This window comes from Chrysoperla carnea, chromosome 4, assembly GCF_905475395.1.
Source record: "Chrysoperla carnea chromosome 4, inChrCarn1.1, whole genome shotgun sequence".
Lineage (NCBI taxonomy): Eukaryota > Metazoa > Arthropoda > Insecta > Neuroptera > Chrysopidae > Chrysoperla > Chrysoperla carnea.
Genome location: NC_058340.1, coordinates 42,090,205 through 42,096,453, shown reverse-complemented (window position 1 = coordinate 42,096,453; position 6,249 = coordinate 42,090,205).

The window sequence follows — 6,249 nt, the reverse complement described above, 5'->3', positions numbered from 1 at the left end:
ATGTATATGAGATTGCCCTCTCGTCAATGATGATAATCTGTCGGCTGGCTTAAACATCATGAGAGTTGGGGGCCGGTCAAAGAGTGAAGGAGTAAGTCATTCTTCAATGATCTTCATAGATATACCAGAAACTATATGGAAACGGCAAGATCTTGTATAGTAGTATTTTTTAAGGCGATGAAAACATTTGTGATCACAATATGAGTTATAAAAAAACTGCTTGTATATTCACATGCTAGCATGCTAGTAATTAATTAAAAGAACTTTAAAATATTTAAGATACTTTCATTGCATTTTGAGATATATTTTTAGGCAGAGCGAAATCATTTCTCGTTTAAATTTTTCATGATAAAAATATTGTAAGCCTTGTTTTTAGGCTCCAACCCTGCATTGAACGTCTTTTATATTCCTGTTTCTTTTAATCGCTTCCAATCGTTAATAATTCCAAAAGAGACCATTGGCTTTTTTATTTTAAAAAAAAGTATCTTATCATTTCAAATAAAGTCAAGAATTAAATTCGTTTATATTAAATATCTCAACGTTGGACAACAATAATAGGGCATTCTACTATTTTTGAGAAAGTACATCAAAATGTTGATTTTTCTAATAAAAAGCCACAAAAAATTTATTTCGGAAAAATACACACGCTTTCTTGCCAAAAACTTAAATTAAATTTTAAACTTTTTTTAAACTCTCAAAAACGAGGCCATCCAATTTGATGACGCAATATTGGTATCATTATACGAAATAACGCAAATAAGTTTGAAGAAATATTCATAGACATCTGATTATAATAAATATAAGTACTTATTATCTATGGAAATATTATACCCAGCTTTCTACACTGAACTAACTGATGGTATATGGCTCATACCGATATGACATCACTGCAGGGCTTGCCCGCGTTTTAGGACACGTGATATACAACGATTTTTAATTTTAATATTTTAAACGAAAAATGTGCTTTTATGACTCGAAATCAGTATATTTTTACATAAATTTTAATTTTTTTTCAAATTTCATAATTGATTTTTGACTAACGATAATACCCTATTTTACAATAGACTCGCGTGAGTGGAATAAAAAAATTTATTATTAAGTTATCTGGTAACTCTTCATGCAATACAAATGTTTAAATATTTCAACAAGTTCAAGTTCTCTTTATTGTAAAATAAAATCAGATTATTTTATTTTATTCATGTGTTTTAAAATAAAAAAGATAGTGCCTTTTTAATATTTTGTTCTGCAAAGAAAAAAAAATTACTGAACATCTATCTTTACTTTCAATTGTTTGCCATATAAAGAGTATGCTTTTTTTACAATTTTGTTCAATAAATTCTAACATATTTTTTATTTTAAAACATTGAAATGTTTATGTAAAATATGAATATTATTATCGTTATTATGATAAATTTTGACCAATAAAGGTGCGAATTAGTGAACTTAAAAAAAAAATTGGGAATAATTTATGGTATTGATTTGTTATGTTAACTATATGTTACAAATATTTTGAACATGAAAAATATAATATTATGAGAGGTATACACTGTTGTGCAAAAGTTAGTGAGAAAAGCTAATTATCAAAACAAGCTGCTGTCGAAGTTGATTTACTATGGTAACTTGATTAAAGTTGCATATAAAAAAGAGCTTATGTTATTCACTGAAAAGGAAATTTTCTTCAAAAGACAAATCTAAATTCAAAGTTATGTATTTGTATTGATAGCGCTTTTTTAAAAATAGAATTTTAATCCCCGAGCAAAGAAAAAGGGTTGTTATAAGTTTTATCACAATGTGTGTGTGTCTATCGTCTGTCTGTCTGTCTATCTGTGGCATGGTTGCGCCTAAATCGATGAACCGATTGGGAATTTTTTTGTTTCGTTTAAAAGGTAATTTAATGGAGAATGTTCTTAGCTAAGTCTCAAGTGCGAGCTTAGTGTTCCGTATCCAAAAAAACTAAAAAATGGGCGATGATCTTCAAAATCGGCTCTGCAGGAAAAGGCTTTAAGGAAAATTAATGGAGAGTGTTCTTAAATATTTTTCAAATGCGAGTTTAGGATTCCGTAACTGAAAAATTTATCGCAGATTTTTTAATTTTTGTAAATTTCACTTTTTGCAGACTCATTCTAAAATATATATCTTCAGAAATTGAGACCTTTTTTTAAAACTTCCAAGACACGATTTCCGAAGTGAAATTTAGAATTTTCTAAATGTTTACCATTGTCACTTCTAGGGGTGGTTTTAATGGTGTTGCAACCGTATTCCGTTGCTTTTTAGCCTTGAATTAATGATCAGCAACCTCGAAAACCCTCGGTAGACGATTTTCGAGGTGAAAATTTTATTTGTTTTCACTGTCACTATTTGGAGTACTTTGGGGGTGGGAAAACTACTTTAATTTTCTAAGTTTTCTTTGTAATGCCGAGGCTAGTGCGGCTGAATGTTCCTGAAAGTCTAAGGAAAACGAACAAAAAAAATTTTCGAAATCGGAGCTGTTCCACCACTTTCCCACATTTGATAGTATTTTCCGGCTTATTAAATGAACAAAGTAGAAGATTCTCTTTTTTAATGTATTGGCAAAATTTTACATAGCAAAAGCAATTCTTGAACCTTAACACTTTTAACAAACACGGTAATATTATTAGAATGCCTTCAAACAATATATTATAATATAATAATATTTGTGTAATACAATTATTATTATATTGTTGAAAGTTGTTGTTGGTTGAATTAAGTATAATAATATTGAAGCAAACGAATGAACGCGAGGTGAAAATGAGAATCACGATACAGTTTAAATATAATCAAAACAAAAAACTTATTATACTTATGATTTGAACTTGTTTTTCAAATTATTTATATCTGTTCTGTATTTTTTAATACATTTTTTTGTGTGGATTTATATATTCATAATAGTGGAGGCGCTAGAGCTACAAATTTTTGAGGGAGATAAATATTGAACAAAGTTGATATAACCACAAATTATTGGCTTTTGCTATTCTGTGATTTTGGAGTTTCAAGTTTTGTGGAAAACATTCTTACGGTCATTAAACAATGAATCTTTGATTCCAGTTTTTTACAGCTTTTAAAATGTGATTTAAGAAGAATAGGGTTAAGTATGATTGCTTTCTGCAAATCACAAAGCTGAACAACCCATTGTGGATTTTATCCTCTGCAATTATATCATTGAAAAAATGATCGATTATGAACATTTGGAAAACAACCAGTGTCTAATCTTATTAACGATGTAGCATAGTCAACGACTGCTATGCTTTTTTAGAGAAAAACAATCGAATAAATTTTCGTTCGTTCGTTTTCGTAATCTTATAGGCGTGTCGTGCTTCTTCCAAGCTATTGTCCAGCAATAGATCCATATATTTGAGTCAGATATTCCATTTCATTATTGGGAAAATCTCCAATGACGGCAAACCGGCAGCATGGAACTCATTAGCAGACTTAGACCTTAAAAACAGCATTTGTCAAACAAATGAGTAGACCATTAAAAGGGTTTGCCTTTTTTATAAGACAGTTCATTTTGAACAGAGTTGTTGTAAATAACTATGGTATGTTATAATGTTGAAAGCTAGTTTAAGCGAGTTAATGTAGATTTATTTTAAGCTACCGGCTTTCCCATGGCAAAATGATTTTCCTAATAGAACAAAATATTAAATTTTTACATAAGCATTATCAAATGAATATACAATTTCCACTTGTAATTAGAGTTTTTTTTTCCAAAATAATGACCATGAGACCAATCATTCATCCTGTTATTACCATCGCCTGGTCTATTTTTACAAGATTCTGCTAGTGTTGATGCTGTTATTGTTGATGATGGAGACAATTACAGGTTATGGATTTGGATATAGTGAATCAAGCAATCTGATATACTTTATATAGTTTATACGTAGCTATACAGTGTTTCAGAAAGAATGTATAAAGTTTAGCTTAAAACTATTGAACTGTTTTTGTAAAAAATTTTTTGTTTTTATACAAATGTATGGTGTAGATATTCGACAAAATAAAAATTGCGGGTTATTTTATAAGAGTAAATATCCGAAACGGCTTTTAGATTTTGAACGCCCTGCTTTTATTTGATTTGTATATGGGTTATATGAACGGAATATATAATTCTACAAATGAGTTCTCAGATCTATTTACAGGTGTTTTTTTCAGTTTTCAGATCTACAACGTGATTAAAATATAGTTAACCTGAAACTTGTATTAAGATGGAAGCGAAAAGAAATTCTAAAATTTGCAAATAAATAAAGAACCGTTGACAATTATGGAATGAAAAAGATTCCCTTTGTGTGCTATTTCGAAAGTTGATGAAGTTAACTTTGATTACAAAGAAAAAATAATTTATGGACTTATTTTATTTTCAAATTTTTGTCGGTTTATTGTTACGCGTTGTATTCATTGAAAGACAGGCACGTTCGTGTATCTGCCTTTCACTATTAAGACCTTAATAGGCCTTTAAATAAATTATAACTTTAAAACAATTTTTGGGGTCTGAAAAGGGAAAATGTCGTGAACAGGGCCAATGAATTTCGTTACACAAAATCGATTCTTCAAATTACCGCCGTGAGTTATCGAGATAGCCAGAAAATATTTTCCCAACGTGCCTTCTCGCTGATTTCTTGTGAACTTCATGTAAGGATTACCAGAAAAGAGAGGGCGAGAAACTGGGATAAGTTGATTACTTAAGTTATCTTCCATTAATTCAGAGAGACAGCTTAACTTAAATTACAAAACACAATTATTTTTAATTTTACAAAAAGAAGTTGTAAGTTTTCAAATTGAAATTTTGTCTCAGACTTTTTTCGTAAATATCATAGATTTGCCACTATTTGAACTACCCATATATTTAAAATAATATAAAATCGGAAATGGCTATGTGGCGTATTAATAACAAATGTTGCGTTACTACTAATTCATTCTGTACACAAATAGTTAGATATATAATATTTATTATTTATTTATATTTTATTCTCATATTTAGAAGATAGATAGACGTGTTAAAATTTAATAGAGATCAATCTAGTTATTATTGTAACATCTCTTGATGATTGCTAGGTGTTTAGATGAGACCCAGCTGTCTTTGTTCACGATACAACACCTTTAATGAGAAAATTATCATTTTAGTTATAATTTATTACCAGTCTCATTTACAAGCAATAGAAAGTTTTTATAATAAGCAGATTTTTCGAAAGGATGATTGGTTGTCAATTTCGGATTAATTTTCATTGGAATTTTGGGAATAATCCTTCAACAGGTGAACTTCGCTACTCTAACATAGGTTGAAGTTTGTTAAAGAGACCATAGTATACAAGCTGATGAATATTGTTAATTCTCTATTCTGTGCTTAAATAAGTTAACTTTAAGATAAGTTAAGTTTTATTATCTAACAAATTAAAAAACACCTCACAGTCTAAGAATTTCTTCCAACGGTCCCATATGGTGTTTTGTTACGCCACAAGCTTAAAATTGACAAAAATTCATTCAGGACGATACATAGATAAGAAGATAATTGCATAGCAAATAAATATAAAATTTCTATGATAACAAGATGTGTACCGATTTCTAGAAAATTGTAATTTAATGCAACACAACTGCTAATGGATGTTGAACGTACTTCATGCCTACCTAAGGTATTAAGAGAAACTTTCGAAAACATTTCCGGTTCTCGTACTATAAAATAAGATGTCAAAATACTATGGAGCTTGGACTAATATGCGTAAAATTCATAAAATTGGAAAAACAATGTAACTGTCTAAATATAAAATTTATATATCAAAACTCGATCATAATTATCATAAATAATCAAAGATTAATGAGATCGATTCATACTACAAATTAGTAAAGAAAAATCGGCCTATATTTTAAAACAAAAATTATGTGTGAAAAAAATAATAGACCACAAGAAATAAATCATATTTTAAATACTTCTTTTGGAGCCATATCTTTCAACTGTTTTGAATGAAGTGCAATATTTAATGCCAATTAAACTAATTTTAGTTATATTATTTATGAGATTAATGAAATATATGATATTTATATAAAAGAAATTCTTCTTTTTTTTAATAATTATCTTTAACACTATAGCTCATTCACAACTTCGTTTACTAAGCTTCTAAGATTTGCTAAGTCATACAAGTGCTAGGCTGCAAGACTCCAAGACAGTCACATTGGAAAATTTGAAACACGACATTTGAAACACGACGCTTTTGGATATGATTTATTTGGTAAGCTGTCCTC